The following is an 18872-nucleotide window of genomic DNA, read 5'->3' on the forward strand; positions in this document are numbered from 1 at the left end:
AATCCTCACAAATGCCTTCAAAGTGATGTGGGAGAAGTTTGGGATCAAGAGGAATTGATCTTGACATGGTTGGTGCATAGCCAAGTTCATGATTTTGGTGTTTTGGCTTGATTTTGTGGCTTGGTGGTGATTTTGGTGAAAAACGAAAATCATGGTTTTGGAAAAGTGGCTGGACTGAATCCTCACAAATGCCTTCAAAGTGATGTGGGAGAAGTTTGGGATCAAAAGGAATTGATCTTGACATGGTTGGTGCATAGCCAAGTTCATGATTTTGGTGTTTTGGCTTGATTTTGTGGCTTGGTGGTGATTTTGGTGAAAAACGAAAATCATGGTTTTGGAAAACTGGCTGGACTCAATCCTCACAAATGCCTTCAAAGTGATGTGGGAGAAGTTTGGGATCAAAAGGAATTGATCTTGACATGGTTGGTGCATAGCCAAGTTCATGATTTTGGTACTTGGTGGTGATTTTGTGGCTTGGTGGTGATTTTGGTGAAAAACGAAAATCATGGTTTTGGAAAACTGGCTGGACTGAATCCTCACAAATGCCTTCAAAGTGATGTGGGAGAAGTTTGGGATCAAAAGGAATTGATCTTGACATGGTTGGTGCATAGCCAAGTTCATGATTTTGGTGTTTTGGCTTGATTTTGTGGCTTGGTGGTGATTTTGGTGAAAAACGAAAATCATGGTTTTGGAAAACTGGCTGGACTCAATCCTCACAAATGCCTTCAAAGTGATGTGGGAGAAGTTTGGGATCAAAAGGAATTGATCTTGACATGGTTGGTGCATAGCCAAGTTCATGATTTTGGTGTTTTGGCTTGATTTTGTGGCTTGGTGGTGATTTTGGTGAAAAACGAAAATCATGGTTTTGGAAAAGTGGCTGGACTGAATCCTCACAAATGCCTTCAAAGTGATGTGGGAGAAGTTTGGGATCAAAAGGAATTGATCTTGACATGGTTGGTGCATAGCCAAGTTCATGATTTTGGTGTTTTGGCTTGATTTTGTGGCTTGGTGGTGATTTTGGTGAAAAACGAAAATCATGGTTTTGGAAAAGTGGCTGGACTCAATCCTCACAAATGCCTTCAAAGTGATGTGGGAGAAGTTTGGGATCAAAAGGAATTGATCTTGACATGGTTGGTGCATAGCCAAGTTCATGATTTTTGTGTTTTGGCTTGATTTTGTGGCTTGGTGGTGATTTTGGTGAAAAACGAAAATCATGGTTTTGGAAAAGTGGCTGGACTGAATCCTCACAAATGCCTTCAAAGTGATGTGGGAGAAGTTTGGGATCAAAAGGAATTGATCTTGACATGGTTGGTGCATAGCCAAGTTCATGATTTTGGTGTTTTGGCTTGATTTTGTGGCTTGGTGGTGATTTTGGTGAAAAACGAAAATCATGGTTTTGGAAAACTGGCTGGACTCAATCCTCACAAATGCCTTCAAAGTGATGTGGGAGAAGTTTGGGATCAAAAGGAATTGATCTTGACATGGTTGGTGCATAGCCAAGTTCATGATTTTGGTGTTTTGGCTTGATTTTGTGGCTTGGTGGTGATTTTGGTGAAAAACGAAAATCATGGTTTTGGAAAAGTGGCTGGACTCAATCCTCACAAATGCCTTCAAAGTGATGTGGGAGAAGTTTGGGATCAAAAGGAATTGATCTTGACATGGTTGGTGCATAGCCAAGTTCATGATTTTGGTGTTTTGGCTTGATTTTGTGGCTTGGTGGTGATTTTGGTGAAAAACGAAAATCATGGTTTTGGAAAACTGGCTGGACTCAATCCTCACAAATGCCTTTAAAGTGATGTGGGAGAAGTTTGGGAGCAAAAGGAATTGATCTTGACATGGTTGGTGCATAGCCAAGTGCCATGATTTTGGATTTTTGGCTTGATTTTGTGACTTGGTGGTGATTTTGGTGAAAAACGAAAATCATGGTTTTGGAAAACTGGCTGGACTCAATCCTCACAAATGCCTTCAAAGTGATGTGGGAGAAGTTTGGGATCAAAAGGAATTGATCTTGACATGGTTGGTGCATAGCCAAGTTCATGATTTTGGTGTTTTGGCTTGATTTTGTGGCTTGGTGGTGATTTTGGTGAAAAACGAAAATCATGGTTTTGGAAAAGTGGCTGGGCTGAATCCTCACAAATGCCTTCAAAGTGATGTGGGAGAAGTTTGGGATCAAAAGGAATTGATCTTGACATGGTTGGTGCATAGCCAAGTTCATGATTTTGGTGTTTTGGCTTGATTTTGTGGCTTGGTGGTGATTTTGGTGAAAAACGAAAATCATGGTTTTGGAAAACTGGTTGGACTCAATCCTCACAAATGCCTTCAAAGTGATGTGGGAGAAGTTTGGGATCAAAAGGAATTGATCTTGACATGGTTGGTGCATAGCCAAGTTCATGATTTTGGTACTTGGTGGTGATTTTGTGGCTTGGTGGTGATTTTGGTGAAAAACGAAAATCATGGTTTTGGAAAACTGGCTGGACTGAATCCTCACAAATGCCTTCAAAGTGATGTGGGAGAAGTTTGGGATCAAAAGGAATTGATCTTGACATGGTTGGTGCATAGCCAAGTTCATGATTTTGGTGTTTTGGCTTGATTTTGTGGCTTGGTGGTGATTTTGGTGAAAAACGAAAATCATGGTTTTGGAAAACTGGCTGGACTCAATCCTCACAAATGCCTTCAAAGTGATGTGGGAGAAGTTTGGGATCAAAAGGAATTGATCTTGACATGGTTGGTGCATAGCCAAGTTCATGATTTTGGTGTTTTGGCTTGATTTTGTGGCTTGGTGGTGATTTTGGTGAAAAACGAAAATCATGGTTTTGGAAAAGTGGCTGGACTGAATCCTCACAAATGCCTTCAAAGTGATGTGGGAGAAGTTTGGGATCAAAAGGAATTGATCTTGACATGGTTGGTGCATAGCCAAGTTCATGATTTTGGTGTTTTGGCTTGATTTTGTGGCTTGGTGGTGATTTTGGTGAAAAACGAAAATCATGGTTTTGGAAAAGTGGCTGGACTCAATCCTCACAAATGCCTTCAAAGTGATGTGGGAGAAGTTTGGGATCAAAAGGAATTGATCTTGACATGGTTGGTGCATAGCCAAGTTCATGATTTTTGTGTTTTGGCTTGATTTTGTGGCTTGGTGGTGATTTTGGTGAAAAACGAAAATCATGGTTTTGGAAAAGTGGCTGGACTGAATCCTCACAAATGCCTTCAAAGTGATGTGGGAGAAGTTTGGGATCAAAAGGAATTGATCTTGACATGGTTGGTGCATAGCCAAGTTCATGATTTTGGTGTTTTGGCTTGATTTTGTGGCTTGGTGGTGATTTTGGTGAAAAACGAAAATCATGGTTTTGGAAAACTGGCTGGACTCAATCCTCACAAATGCCTTCAAAGTGATGTGGGAGAAGTTTGGGATCAAAAGGAATTGATCTTGACATGGTTGGTGCATAGCCAAGTTCATGATTTTGGTGTTTTGGCTTGATTTTGTGGCTTGGTGGTGATTTTGGTGAAAAACGAAAATCATGGTTTTGGAAAAGTGGCTGGACTCAATCCTCACAAATGCCTTCAAAGTGATGTGGGAGAAGTTTGGGATCAAAAGGAATTGATCTTGACATGGTTGGTGCATAGCCAAGTTCATGATTTTGGTGTTTTGGCTTGATTTTGTGGCTTGGTGGTGATTTTGGTGAAAAACGAAAATCATGGTTTTGGAAAACTGGCTGGACTCAATCCTCACAAATGCCTTTAAAGTGATGTGGGAGAAGTTTGGGAGCAAAAGGAATTGATCTTGACATGGTTGGTGCATAGCCAAGTGCCATGATTTTGGATTTTTGGCTTGATTTTGTGACTTGGTGGTGATTTTGGTGAAAAACGAAAATCATGGTTTTGGAAAACTGGCTGGACTCAATCCTCACAAATGCCTTCAAAGTGATGTGGGAGAAGTTTGGGATCAAAAGGAATTGATCTTGACATGGTTGGTGCATAGCCAAGTTCATGATTTTGGTGTTTTGGCTTGATTTTGTGGCTTGGTGGTGATTTTGGTGAAAAACGAAAATCATGGTTTTGGAAAAGTGGCTGGACTGAATCCTCACAAATGCCTTCAAAGTGATGTGGGAGAAGTTTGGGATCAAAAGGAATTGATCTTGACATGGTTGGTGCATAGCCAAGTTCATGATTTTGGTGTTTTGGCTTGATTTTGTGGCTTGGTGGTGATTTTGGTGAAAAACGAAAATCATGGTTTTGGAAAACTGGCTGGACTCAATCCTCACAAATGCCTTCAAAGTGATGTGGGAGAAGTTTGGGATCAAAAGGAATTGATCTTGACATGGTTGGTGCATAGCCAAGTTCATGATTTTGGTGTTTTGGCTTGATTTTGTGGCTTGGTGGTGATTTTGGTGAAAAACGAAAATCATGGTTTTGGAAAACTGGCTGGACTCAATCCTCACAAATGCCTTCAAAGTGATGTGGGAGAAGTTTGGGATCAAAAGGAATTGATCTTGACATGGTTGGTGCATAGCCAAGTTCATGATTTTGGTGTTTTGGCTTGATTTTGTGGCTTGGTGGTGATTTTGGTGAAAAACGAAAATCATGGTTTTGGAAAACTGGCTGGACTCAATCCTCACAAATGCCTTCAAAGTGATGTGGGAGAAGTTTGGGATCAAAAGGAATTGATCTTGACATGGTTGGTGCATAGCCAAGTTCATGATTTTGGTACTTGGTGGTGATTTTGTGGCTTGGTGGTGATTTTGGTGAAAAACGAAAATCATGGTTTTGGAAAACTGGCTGGACTGAATCCTCACAAATGCCTTCAAAGTGATGTGGGAGAAGTTTGGGATCAAAAGGAATTGATCTTGACATGGTTGGTGCATAGCCAAGTTCATGATTTTGGTGTTTTGGCTTGATTTTGTGGCTTGGTGGTGATTTTGGTGAAAAACGAAAATCATGGTTTTGGAAAACTGGCTGGACTCAATCCTCACAAATGCCTTCAAAGTGATGTGGGAGAAGTTTGGGATCAAAAGGAATTGATCTTGACATGGTTGGTGCATAGCCAAGTTCATGATTTTGGTGTTTTGGCTTGATTTTGTGGCTTGGTGGTGATTTTGGTGAAAAACGAAAATCATGGTTTTGGAAAAGTGGCTGGACTGAATCCTCACAAATGCCTTCAAAGTGATGTGGGAGAAGTTTGGGATCAAAAGGAATTGATCTTGACATGGTTGGTGCATAGCCAAGTTCATGATTTTGGTGTTTTGGCTTGATTTTGTGGCTTGGTGGTGATTTTGGTGAAAAACGAAAATCATGGTTTTGGAAAACTGGCTGGACTCAATCCTCACAAATGCCTTCAAAGTGATGTGGGAGAAGTTTGGGATCAAAAGGAATTGATCTTGACATGGTTGGTGCATAGCCAAGTTCATGATTTTGGTACTTGGTGGTGATTTTGTGGCTTGGTGGTGATTTTGGTGAAAAACGAAAATCATGGTTTTGGAAAACTGGCTGGACTGAATCCTCACAAATGCCTTCAAAGTGATGTGGGAGAAGTTTGGGATCAAAAGGAATTGATCTTGACATGGTTGGTGCATAGCCAAGTTCATGATTTTGGTGTTTTGGCTTGATTTTGTGGCTTGGTGGTGATTTTGGTGAAAAACGAAAATCATGGTTTTGGAAAACTGGCTGGACTCAATCCTCACAAATGCCTTCAAAGTGATGTGGGAGAAGTTTGGGATCAAAAGGAATTGATCTTGACATGGTTGGTGCATAGCCAAGTTCATGATTTTGGTGTTTTGGCTTGATTTTGTGGCTTGGTGGTGATTTTGGTGAAAAACGAAAATCATGGTTTTGGAAAAGTGGCTGGACTGAATCCTCACAAATGCCTTCAAAGTGATGTGGGAGAAGTTTGGGATCAAAAGGAATTGATCTTGACATGGTTGGTGCATAGCCAAGTTCATGATTTTGGTGTTTTGGCTTGATTTTGTGGCTTGGTGGTGATTTTGGTGAAAAACGAAAATCATGGTTTTGGAAAACTGGCTGGACTCAATCCTCACAAATGCCTTCAAAGTGATGTGGGAGAAGTTTGGGATCAAAAGGAATTGATCTTGACATGGTTGGTGCATAGCCAAGTTCATGATTTTGGTGTTTTGGCTTGATTTTGTGGCTTGGTGGTGATTTTGGTGAAAAACGAAAATCATGGTTTTGGAAAAGTGGCTGGACTGAATCCTCACAAATGCCTTCAAAGTGATGTGGGAGAAGTTTGGGATCAAAAGGAATTGATCTTGACATGGTTGGTGCATAGCCAAGTTCATGATTTTGGTGTTTTGGCTTGATTTTGTGGCTTGGTGGTGATTTTGGTGAAAAACGAAAATCATGGTTTTGGAAAAGTGGCTGGACTCAATCCTCACAAATGCCTTCAAAGTGATGTGGGAGAAGTTTGGGATCAAAAGGAATTGATCTTGACATGGTTGGTGCATAGCCAAGTTCATGATTTTGGTGTTTTGGCTTGATTTTGTGGCTTGGTGGTGATTTTGGTGAAAAACGAAAATCATGGTTTTGGAAAAGTGGCTGGACTGAATCCTCACAAATGCCTTCAAAGTGATGTGGGAGAAGTTTGGGATCAAAAGGAATTGATCTTGACATGGTTGGTGCATAGCCAAGTTCATGATTTTGGTGTTTTGGCTTGATTTTGTGGCTTGGTGGTGATTTTGGTGAAAAACGAAAATCATGGTTTTGGAAAACTGGCTGGACTCAATCCTCACAAATGCCTTCAAAGTGATGTGGGAGAAGTTTGGGATCAAAAGGAATTGATCTTGACATGGTTGGTGCATAGCCAAGTTCATGATTTTGGTGTTTTGGCTTGATTTTGTGGCTTGGTGGTGATTTTGGTGAAAAACGAAAATCATGGTTTTGGAAAACTGGCTGGACTCAATCCTCACAAATGCCTTCAAAGTGATGTGGGAGAAGTTTGGGATCAAAAGGAATTGATCTTGACATGGTTGGTGCATAGCCAAGTTCATGATTTTGGTGTTTTGGCTTGATTTTGTGGCTTGGTGGTGATTTTGGTGAAAAACGAAAATCATGGTTTTGGAAAACTGGCTGGACTCAATCCTCACAAATGCCTTCAAAGTGATGTGGGAGAAGTTTGGGAGCAAAAGGAATTGATCTTGACATGGTTGGTGCATAGCCAAGTGCCATGATTTTGGATTTTTGGCTTGATTTTGTGACTTGGTGGTGATTTTGTTGAAAAACGAAAATCATGGTTTTGGAAAACTGGCTGGACTCAATCCTCACAAATGCCTTCAAAGTGATGTGGGAGAAGTTTGGGATCAAAAAGAATTGATCTTGACATGGTTGGTGCATAGCCAAGTTCATGATTTTGGTGTTTTGGCTTGATTTTGTGGCTTGGTGGTGATTTTGGTGAAAAACGAAAATCATGGTTTTGGAAAAGTGGCTGGACTGAATCCTCACAAATGCCTTCAAAGTGATGTGGGAGAAGTTTGGGATCAAAAGGAATTGATCTTGACATGGTTGGTGCATAGCCAAGTTCATGATTTTGGTGTTTTGGCTTGATTTTGTGGCTTGGTGGTGATTTTGGTGAAAAACGAAAATCATGGTTTTGGAAAACTGGCTGGACTCAATCCTCACAAATGCCTTCAAAGTGATGTGGGAGAAGTTTGGGATCAAAAGGAATTGATCTTGACATGGTTGGTGCATAGCCAAGTTCATGATTTTGGTGTTTTGGCTTGATTTTGTGGCTTGGTGGTGATTTTGGTGAAAAACGAAAATCATGGTTTTGGAAAACTGGCTGGACTCAATCCTCACAAATGCCTTCAAAGTGATGTGGGAGAAGTTTGGGATCAAAAGGAATTGATCTTGACATGGTTGGTGCATAGCCAAGTTCATGATTTTGGTGTTTTGGCTTGATTTTGTGGCTTGGTGGTGATTTTGGTGAAAAACGAAAATCATGGTTTTGGAAAACTGGCTGGACTCAATCCTCACAAATGCCTTCAAAGTGATGTGGGAGAAGTTTGGGATCAAAAGGAATTGATCTTGACATGGTTGGTGCATAGCCAAGTTCATGATTTTGGTGTTTTGGCTTGATTTTGTGGCTTGGTGGTGATTTTGGTGAAAAACGAAAATCATGGTTTTGGAAAAGTGGCTGGACTGAATCCTCACAAATGCCTTCAAAGTGATGTGGGAGAAGTTTGGGATCAAAAGGAATTGATCTTGACATGGTTGGTGCATAGCCAAGTTCATGATTTTGGTGTTTTGGCTTGATTTTGTGGCTTGGTGGTGATTTTGGTGAAAAACGAAAATCATGGTTTTGGAAAACTGGCTGGACTCAATCCTCACAAATGCCTTCAAAGTGATGTGGGAGAAGTTTGGGAGCAAAAGGAATTGATCTTGACATGGTTGGTGCATAGCCAAGTGCCATGATTTTGGATTTTTGGCTTGATTTTGTGACTTGGTGGTGATTTTGGTGAAAAACGAAAATCATGGTTTTGGAAAACTGGCTGGACTCAATCCTCACAAATGCCTTCAAAGTGATGTGGGAGAAGTTTGGGATCAAAAGGAATTGATCTTGACATGGTTGGTGCATAGCCAAGTTCATGATTTTGTGACTTGGTGGTGATTTTGTGGCTTGGTGGTGATTTTGGTGAAAAACGAAAATCATGGTTTTGGAAAACTGGCTGGACTGAATCCTCACAAATGCCTTCAAAGTGATGTGGGAGAAGTTTGGGATCAAAAGGAATTGATCTTGACATGGTTGGTGCATAGCCAAGTTCATGATTTTGGTGTTTTGGCTTGATTTTGTGGCTTGGTGGTGATTTTGGTGAAAAACGAAAATCATGGTTTTGGAAAACTGGCTGGACTCAATCCTCACAAATGCCTTCAAAGTGATGTGGGAGAAGTTTGGGATCAAAAGGAATTGATCTTGACATGGTTGGTGCATAGCCAAGTTCATGATTTTGGTGTTTTGGCTTGATTTTGTGGCTTGGTGGTGATTTTGGTGAAAAACGAAAATCATGGTTTTGGAAAAGTGGCTGGACTGAATCCTCACAAATGCCTTCAAAGTGATGTGGGAGAAGTTTGGGATCAAAAGGAATTGATCTTGACATGGTTGGTGCATAGCCAAGTTCATGATTTTGGTGTTTTGGCTTGATTTTGTGGCTTGGTGGTGATTTTGGTGAAAAACGAAAATCATGGTTTTGGAAAAGTGGCTGGACTCAATCCTCACAAATGCCTTCAAAGTGATGTGGGAGAAGTTTGGGATCAAAAGGAATTGATCTTGACATGGTTGGTGCATAGCCAAGTTCATGATTTTGGTGTTTTGGCTTGATTTTGTGGCTTGGTGGTGATTTTGGTGAAAAACGAAAATCATGGTTTTGGAAAACTGGCTGGACTCAATCCTCACAAATGCCTTCAAAGTGATGTGGGAGAAGTTTGGGATCAAAAGGAATTGATCTTGACATGGTTGGTGCATAGCCAAGTTCATGATTTTGGTGTTTTGGCTTGATTTTGTGGCTTGGTGGTGATTTTGGTGAAAAACGAAAATCATGGTTTTGGAAAACTGGCTGGACTCAATCCTCACAAATGCCTTCAAAGTGATGTGGGAGAAGTTTGGGATCAAAAGGAATTGATCTTGACATGGTTGGTGCATAGCAAAGTTCATGATTTTGGTGTTTTGGCTTGATTTTGTGGCTTGGTGGTGATTTTGGTGAAAAACGAAAATCATGGTTTTGGAAAACTGGCTGGACTCAATCCTCACAAATGCCTTCAAAGTGATGTGGGAGAAGTTTGGGATCAAAAGGAATTGATCTTGACATGGTTGGTGCATAGCAAAGTTCATGATTTTGGTGTTTTGGCTTGATTTTGTGGCTTGGTGGTGATTTTGGTGAAAAACGAAAATCATGGTTTTGGAAAACTGGCTGGACTCAATCCTCACAAATGCCTTCAAAGTGATGTGGGAGAAGTTTGGGATCAAAAGGAATTGATCTTGACATGGTTGGTGCATAGCCAAGTTCATGATTTTGTGACTTGGTGGTGATTTTGGTGAAAAACGAAAATCATGGTTTTGGAAAACTGGCTGGACTCAATCCTCACAAATGCCTTCAAAGTGATGTGGGAGAAGTTTGGGATCAAAAGGAATTGATCTTGACATGGTTGGTGCATAGCCAAGTTCATGATTTTGTGGCTTGGTGGTGATTTTGGTTAAAAACGAAAATCATGGTTTTGGAAAACTGGCTGGACTCAATCCTCACAAATGCCTTCAAAGTGATGTGGGAGAAGTTTGGGATCAAAAGGAATTGATCTTGACATGGTTGGTGCATAGCCAAGTTCATGATTTTGGTGTTTTGGCTTGATTTTGTGGCTTGGTGGTGATTTTGGTGAAAAACGAAAATCATGGTTTTGGAAAACTGGCTGGACTCAATCCTCACAAATGCCTTCAAAGTGATGTGGGAGAAGTTTGGGAGCAAAAGGAATTGATCTTGACATGGTTGGTGCATAGCCAAGTGCCATGATTTTGGATTTTTGGCTTGATTTTGTGACTTGGTGGTGATTTTGGTGAAAAACGAAAATCATGGTTTTGGAAAACTGGCTGGACTCAATCCTCACAAATGCCTTCAAAGTGATGTGGGAGAAGTTTGGGATCAAAAGGAATTGATCTTGACATGGTTGGTGCATAGCCAAGTTCATGATTTTGTGACTTGGTGGTGATTTTGTGGCTTGGTGGTGATTTTGGTGAAAAACGAAAATCATGGTTTTGGAAAACTGGCTGGACTGAATCCTCACAAATGCCTTCAAAGTGATGTGGGAGAAGTTTGGGATCAAAAGGAATTGATCTTGACATGGTTGGTGCATAGCCAAGTTCATGATTTTGGTGTTTTGGCTTGATTTTGTGGCTTGGTGGTGATTTTGGTGAAAAACGAAAATCATGGTTTTGGAAAACTGGCTGGACTCAATCCTCACAAATGCCTTCAAAGTGATGTGGGAGAAGTTTGGGATCAAAAGGAATTGATCTTGACATGGTTGGTGCATAGCCAAGTTCATGATTTTGGTGTTTTGGCTTGATTTTGTGGCTTGGTGGTGATTTTGGTGAAAAACGAAAATCATGGTTTTGGAAAAGTGGCTGGACTGAATCCTCACAAATGCCTTCAAAGTGATGTGGGAGAAGTTTGGGATCAAAAGGAATTGATCTTGACATGGTTGGTGCATAGCCAAGTTCATGATTTTGGTGTTTTGGCTTGATTTTGTGGCTTGGTGGTGATTTTGGTGAAAAACGAAAATCATGGTTTTGGAAAACTGGCTGGACTCAATCCTCACAAATGCCTTCAAAGTGATGTGGGAGAAGTTTGGGATCAAAAGGAATTGATCTTGACATGGTTGGTGCATAGCCAAGTTCATGATTTTGGTGTTTTGGCTTGATTTTGTGGCTTGGTGGTGATTTTGGTGAAAAACGAAAATCATGGTTTTGGAAAAGTGGCTGGACTGAATCCTCACAAATGCCTTCAAAGTGATGTGGGAGAAGTTTGGGATCAAAAGGAATTGATCTTGACATGGTTGGTGCATAGCCAAGTTCATGATTTTGGTGTTTTGGCTTGATTTTGTGGCTTGGTGGTGATTTTGGTGAAAAACGAAAATCATGGTTTTGGAAAAGTGGCTGGACTCAATCCTCACAAATGCCTTCAAAGTGATGTGGGAGAAGTTTGGGATCAAAAGGAATTGATCTTGACATGGTTGGTGCATAGCCAAGTTCATGATTTTGGTGTTTTGGCTTGATTTTGTGGCTTGGTGGTGATTTTGGTGAAAAACGAAAATCATGGTTTTGGAAAAGTGGCTGGACTCAATCCTCACAAATGCCTTCAAAGTGATGTGGGAGAAGTTTGGGATCAAAAGGAATTGATCTTGACATGGTTGGTGCATAGCCAAGTTCATGATTTTGGTGTTTTGGCTTGATTTTGTGGCTTGGTGGTGATTTTGGTGAAAAACGAAAATCATGGTTTTGGAAAACTGGCTGGACTCAATCCTCACAAATGCCTTCAAAGTGATGTGGGAGAAGTTTGGGATCAAAAGGAATTGATCTTGACATGGTTGGTGCATAGTCAAGTTCATGATTTTGGTGTTTTGGCTTGATTTTGTGGCTTGGTGGTGATTTTGGTGAAAAACGAAAATCATGGTTTTGGAAAAGTGGCTGGACTCAATCCTCACAAATGCCTTCAAAGTGATGTGGGAGAAGTTTGGGATCAAAAGGAATTGATCTTGACATGGTTGGTGCATAGCCAAGTTCATGATTTTGGTGTTTTGGCTTGATTTTGTGGCTTGGTGGTGATTTTGGTGAAAAACGAAAATCATGGTTTTGGAAAACTGGCTGGACTCAATCCTCACAAATGCCTTCAAAGTGATGTGGGAGAAGTTTGGGAGCAAAAGGAATTGATCTTGACATGGTTGGTGCATAGCCAAGTGCCATGATTTTGGATTTTTGGCTTGATTTTGTGACTTGGTGGTGATTTTGGTGAAAAACGAAAATCATGGTTTTGGAAAACTGGCTGGACTCAATCCTCACAAATGCCTTCAAAGTGATGTGGGAGAAGTTTGGGATCAAAAGGAATTGATCTTGACATGGTTGGTGCATAGCCAAGTTCATGATTTTGGTGTTTTGGCTTGATTTTGTGGCTTGGTGGTGATTTTGGTGAAAAACGAAAATCATGGTTTTGGAAAAGTGGCTGGACTGAATCCTCACAAATGCCTTCAAAGTGATGTGGGAGAAGTTTGGGATCAAAAGGAATTGATCTTGACATGGTTGGTGCATAGCCAAGTTCATGATTTTGGTGTTTTGGCTTGATTTTGTGGCTTGGTGGTGATTTTGGTGAAAAACGAAAATCATGGTTTTGGAAAAGTGGCTGGACTCAATCCTCACAAATGCCTTCAAAGTGATGTGGGAGAAGTTTGGGATCAAAAGGAATTGATCTTGACATGGTTGGTGCATAGCCAAGTTCATGATTTTGGTGTTTTGGCTTGATTTTGTGGCTTGGTGGTGATTTTGGTGAAAAACGAAAATCATGGTTTTGGAAAAGTGGCTGGACTGAATCCTCACAAATGCCTTCAAAGTGATGTGGGAGAAGTTTGGGATCAAAAGGAATTGATCTTGACATGGTTGGTGCATAGCCAAGTTCATGATTTTGGTGTTTTGGCTTGATTTTGTGGCTTGGTGGTGATTTTGGTGAAAAACGAAAATCATGGTTTTGGAAAACTGGCTGGACTCAATCCTCACAAATGCCTTCAAAGTGATGTGGGAGAAGTTTGGGATCAAAAGGAATTGATCTTGACATGGTTGGTGCATAGCCAAGTTCATGATTTTGGTACTTGGTGGTGATTTTGTGGCTTGGTGGTGATTTTGGTGAAAAACGAAAATCATGGTTTTGGAAAACTGGCTGGACTGAATCCTCACAAATGCCTTCAAAGTGATGTGGGAGAAGTTTGGGATCAAAAGGAATTGATCTTGACATGGTTGGTGCATAGCCAAGTTCATGATTTTGGTGTTTTGGCTTGATTTTGTGGCTTGGTGGTGATTTTGGTGAAAAACGAAAATCATGGTTTTGGAAAACTGGCTGGACTCAATCCTCACAAATGCCTTCAAAGTGATGTGGGAGAAGTTTGGGATCAAAAGGAATTGATCTTGACATGGTTGGTGCATAGCCAAGTTCATGATTTTGGTGTTTTGGCTTGATTTTGTGGCTTGGTGGTGATTTTGGTGAAAAACGAAAATCATGGTTTTGGAAAAGTGGCTGGACTGAATCCTCACAAATGCCTTCAAAGTGATGTGGGAGAAGTTTGGGATCAAAAGGAATTGATCTTGACATGGTTGGTGCATAGCCAAGTTCATGATTTTGGTGTTTTGGCTTGATTTTGTGGCTTGGTGGTGATTTTGGTGAAAAACGAAAATCATGGTTTTGGAAAACTGGCTGGACTCAATCCTCACAAATGCCTTCAAAGTGATGTGGGAGAAGTTTGGGATCAAAAGGAATTGATCTTGACATGGTTGGTGCATAGCCAAGTTCATGATTTTGGTGTTTTGGCTTGATTTTGTGGCTTGGTGGTGATTTTGGTGAAAAACGAAAATCATGGTTTTGGAAAAGTGGCTGGACTGAATCCTCACAAATGCCTTCAAAGTGATGTGGGAGAAGTTTGGGATCAAAAGGAATTGATCTTGACATGGTTGGTGCATAGCCAAGTTCATGATTTTGGTGTTTTGGCTTGATTTTGTGGCTTGGTGGTGATTTTGGTGAAAAACGAAAATCATGGTTTTGGAAAAGTGGCTGGACTCAATCCTCACAAATGCCTTCAAAGTGATGTGGGAGAAGTTTGGGATCAAAAGGAATTGATCTTGACATGGTTGGTGCATAGCCAAGTTCATGATTTTGGTGTTTTGGCTTGATTTTGTGGCTTGGTGGTGATTTTGGTGAAAAACGAAAATCATGGTTTTGGAAAACTGGCTGGACTCAATCCTCACAAATGCCTTCAAAGTGATGTGGGAGAAGTTTGGGATCAAAAGGAATTGATCTTGACATGGTTGGTGCATAGCCAAGTTCATGATTTTGTGACTTGGTGGTGATTTTGTGGCTTGGTGGTGATTTTGGTGAAAAACGAAAATCATGGTTTTGGAAAACTGGCTGGACTCAATCCTCACAAATGCCTTCAAAGTGATGTGGGAGAAGTTTGGGATCAAAAGGAATTGATCTTGACATGGTTGGTGCATAGCCAAGTTCATGATTTTGGTGTTTTGGCTTGATTTTGTGGCTTGGTGGTGATTTTGGTGAAAAACGAAAATCATGGTTTTGGAAAACTGGCTGGACTGAATCCTCACAAATGCCTTCAAAGTGATGTGGGAGAAGTTTGGGATCAAAAGGAATTGATCTTGACATGGTTGGTGCATAGCCAAGTTCATGATTTTGGTGTTTTGGCTTGATTTTGTGGCTTGGTGGTGATTTTGGTGAAAAACGAAAATCATGGTTTTGGAAAACTGGCTGGACTGAATCCTCACAAATGCCTTCAAAGTGATGTGGGAGAAGTTTGGGATCAAAAGGAATTGATCTTGACATGGTTGGTGCATAGCCAAGTTCATGATTTTGGTGTTTTGGCTTGATTTTGTGGCTTGGTGGTGATTTTGGTGAAAAACGAAAATCATGGTTTTGGAAAACTGGCTGGACTCAATCCTCACAAATGCCTTCAAAGTGATGTGGGAGAAGTTTGGGATCAAAAGGAATTGATCTTGACATGGTTGGTGCATAGCCAAGTTCATGATTTTGGTGTTTTGGCTTGATTTTGTGGCTTGGTGGTGATTTTGGTGAAAAACGAAAATCATGGTTTTGGAAAAGTGGCTGGACTGAATCCTCACAAATGCCTTCAAAGTGATGTGGGAGAAGTTTGGGATCAAAAGGAATTGATCTTGACATGGTTGGTGCATAGCCAAGTTCATGATTTTGGTGTTTTGGCTTGATTTTGTGGCTTGGTGGTGATTTTGGTGAAAAACGAAAATCATGGTTTTGGAAAACTGGCTGGACTCAATCCTCACAAATGCCTTCAAAGTGATGTGGGAGAAGTTTGGGATCAAAAGGAATTGATCTTGACATGGTTGGTGCATAGCCAAGTTCATGATTTTGGTGTTTTGGCTTGATTTTGTGGCTTGGTGGTGATTTTGGTGAAAAACGAAAATCATGGTTTTGGAAAAGTGGCTGGACTGAATCCTCACAAATGCCTTCAAAGTGATGTGGGAGAAGTTTGGGATCAAAAGGAATTGATCTTGACATGGTTGGTGCATAGCCAAGTTCATGATTTTGGTGTTTTGGCTTGATTTTGTGGCTTGGTGGTGATTTTGGTGAAAAACGAAAATCATGGTTTTGGAAAACTGGCTGGACTCAATCCTCACAAATGCCTTCAAAGTGATGTGGGAGAAGTTTGGGATCAAAAGGAATTGATCTTGACATGGTTGGTGCATAGCCAAGTTCATGATTTTGGTACTTGGTGGTGATTTTGTGGCTTGGTGGTGATTTTGGTGAAAAACGAAAATCATGGTTTTGGAAAACTGGCTGGACTGAATCCTCACAAATGCCTTCAAAGTGATGTGGGAGAAGTTTGGGATCAAAAGGAATTGATCTTGACATGGTTGGTGCATAGCCAAGTTCATGATTTTGGTGTTTTGGCTTGATTTTGTGGCTTGGTGGTGATTTTGGTGAAAAACGAAAATCATGGTTTTGGAAAACTGGCTGGACTCAATCCTCACAAATGCCTTCAAAGTGATGTGGGAGAAGTTTGGGATCAAAAGGAATTGATCTTGACATGGTTGGTGCATAGCCAAGTTCATGATTTTGGTGTTTTGGCTTGATTTTGTGGCTTGGTGGTGATTTTGGTGAAAAACGAAAATCATGGTTTTGGAAAACTGGCTGGACTGAATCCTCACAAATGCCTTCAAAGTGATGTGGGAGAAGTTTGGGATCAAAAGGAATTGATCTTGACATGGTTGGTGCATAGCCAAGTTCATGATTTTGGTGTTTTGGCTTGATTTTGTGGCTTGGTGGTGATTTTGGTGAAAAACGAAAATCATGGTTTTGGAAAAGTGGCTGGACTCAATCCTCACAAATGCCTTCAAAGTGATGTGGGAGAAGTTTGGGATCAAAAGGAATTGATCTTGACATGGTTGGTGCATAGCCAAGTTCATGATTTTTGTGTTTTGGCTTGATTTTGTGGCTTGGTGGTGATTTTGGTGAAAAACGAAAATCATGGTTTTGGAAAAGTGGCTGGACTGAATCCTCACAAATGCCTTCAAAGTGATGTGGGAGAAGTTTGGGATCAAAAGGAATTGATCTTGACATGGTTGGTGCATAGCCAAGTTCATGATTTTGGTGTTTTGGCTTGATTTTGTGGCTTGATGGTGATTTTGGTGAAAAACGAAAATCATGGTTTTGGAAAACTGGCTGGACTCAATCCTCACAAATGCCTTCAAAGTGATGTGGGAGAAGTTTGGGATCAAAAGGAATTGATCTTGACATGGTTGGTGCATAGCCAAGTTCATGATTTTGGTGTTTTGGCTTGATTTTGTGGCTTGGTGGTGATTTTGGTGAAAAACGAAAATCATGGTTTTGGAAAAGTGGCTGGACTCAATCCTCACAAATGCCTTCAAAGTGATGTGGGAGAAGTTTGGGATCAAAAGGAATTGATCTTGACATGGTTGGTGCATAGCCAAGTTCATGATTTTGGTGTTTTGGCTTGATTTTGTGGCTTGGTGGTGATTTTGGTGAAAAACGAAAATCATGGTTTTGGAAAACTGGCTGGACTCAATCCTCACAAATGCCTTTAAAGTGATGTGGGAGAAGTTTGGGAGCAAAAGGAATTGATCTTGACATGGTTGGTGCATAGCCAAGTGCCATGATTTTGGATTTTTGGCTTGATTTTGTGACTTGGTGGTGATTTTGGTGAAAAACGAAAATCATGGTTTTGGAAAACTGGCTGGACTCAATCCTCACAAATGCCTTCAAAGTGATGTGGGAGAAGTTTGGGATCAAAAGGAATTGATCTTGACATGGTTGGTGCATAGCCAAGTTCATGATTTTGGTGTTTTGGCTTGATTTTGTGGCTTGGTGGTGATTTTGGTGAAAAACGAAAATCATGGTTTTGGAAAAGTGGCTGGACTGAATCCTCACAAATGCCTTCAAAGTGATGTGGGAGAAGTTTGGGATCAAAAGGAATTGATCTTGACATGGTTGGTGCATAGCCAAGTTCATGATTTTGGTGTTTTGGCTTGATTTTGTGGCTTGGTGGTGATTTTGGTGAAAAACGAAAATCATGGTTTTGGAAAACTGGCTGGACTCAATCCTCACAAATGCCTTCAAAGTGATGTGGGAGAAGTTTGGGATCAAAAGGAATTGATCTTGACATGGTTGGTGCATAGCCAAGTTCATGATTTTGGTACTTGGTGGTGATTTTGTGGCTTGGTGGTGATTTTGGTGAAAAACGAAAATCATGGTTTTGGAAAACTGGCTGGACTGAATCCTCACAAATGCCTTCAAAGTGATGTGGGAGAAGTTTGGGATCAAAAGGAATTGATCTTGACATGGTTGGTGCATAGCCAAGTTCATGATTTTGGTGTTTTGGCTTGATTTTGTGGCTTGGTGGTGATTTTGGTGAAAAACGAAAATCATGGTTTTGGAAAACTGGCTGGACTCAATCCTCACAAATGCCTTCAAAGTGATGTGGGAGAAGTTTGGGATCAAAAGGAATTGATCTTGACATGGTTGGTGCATAGCCAAGTTCATGATTTTGGTGTTTTGGCTTGATTTTGTGGCTTGGTGGTGATTTTGGTGAAAAACGAAAATCATGGTTTTGGAAAAGTGGCTGGACTGAATCCTCACAAATGCCTTCAAAGTGATGTGGGAGAAGTTTGGGATCAAAAGGAATTGATCTTGACATGGTTGGTGCATAGCCAAGTTCATGATTTTGGTGTTTTGGCTTGATTTTGTGGCTTGGTGGTGATTTTGGTGAAAAACGAAAATCATGGTTTTGGAAAAGTGGCTGGACTCAATCCTCACAAATGCTTTCAAAGTGATGTGGGAGAAGTTTGGGATCAAAAGGAATTGATCTTGACATGGTTGGTGCATAGCCAAGTTCATGATTTTTGTGTTTTGGCTTGATTTTGTGGCTTGGTGGTGATTTTGGTGAAAAACGAAAATCATGGTTTTGGAAAAGTGGCTGGACTGAATCCTCACAAATGCCTTCAAAGTGATGTGGGAGAAGTTTGGGATCAAAAGGAATTGATCTTGACATGGTTGGTGCATAGCCAAGTTCATGATTTTGGTGTTTTGGCTTGATTTTGTGGCTTGGTGGTGATTTTGGTGAAA

The sequence above is a fragment of the Phaseolus vulgaris genome, chromosome 11 (genome assembly GCF_051622355.1).
Source record: "Phaseolus vulgaris cultivar YP4 chromosome 11, ASM5162235v1, whole genome shotgun sequence".
Taxonomy (NCBI): Eukaryota; Viridiplantae; Streptophyta; class Magnoliopsida; order Fabales; family Fabaceae; genus Phaseolus; species Phaseolus vulgaris.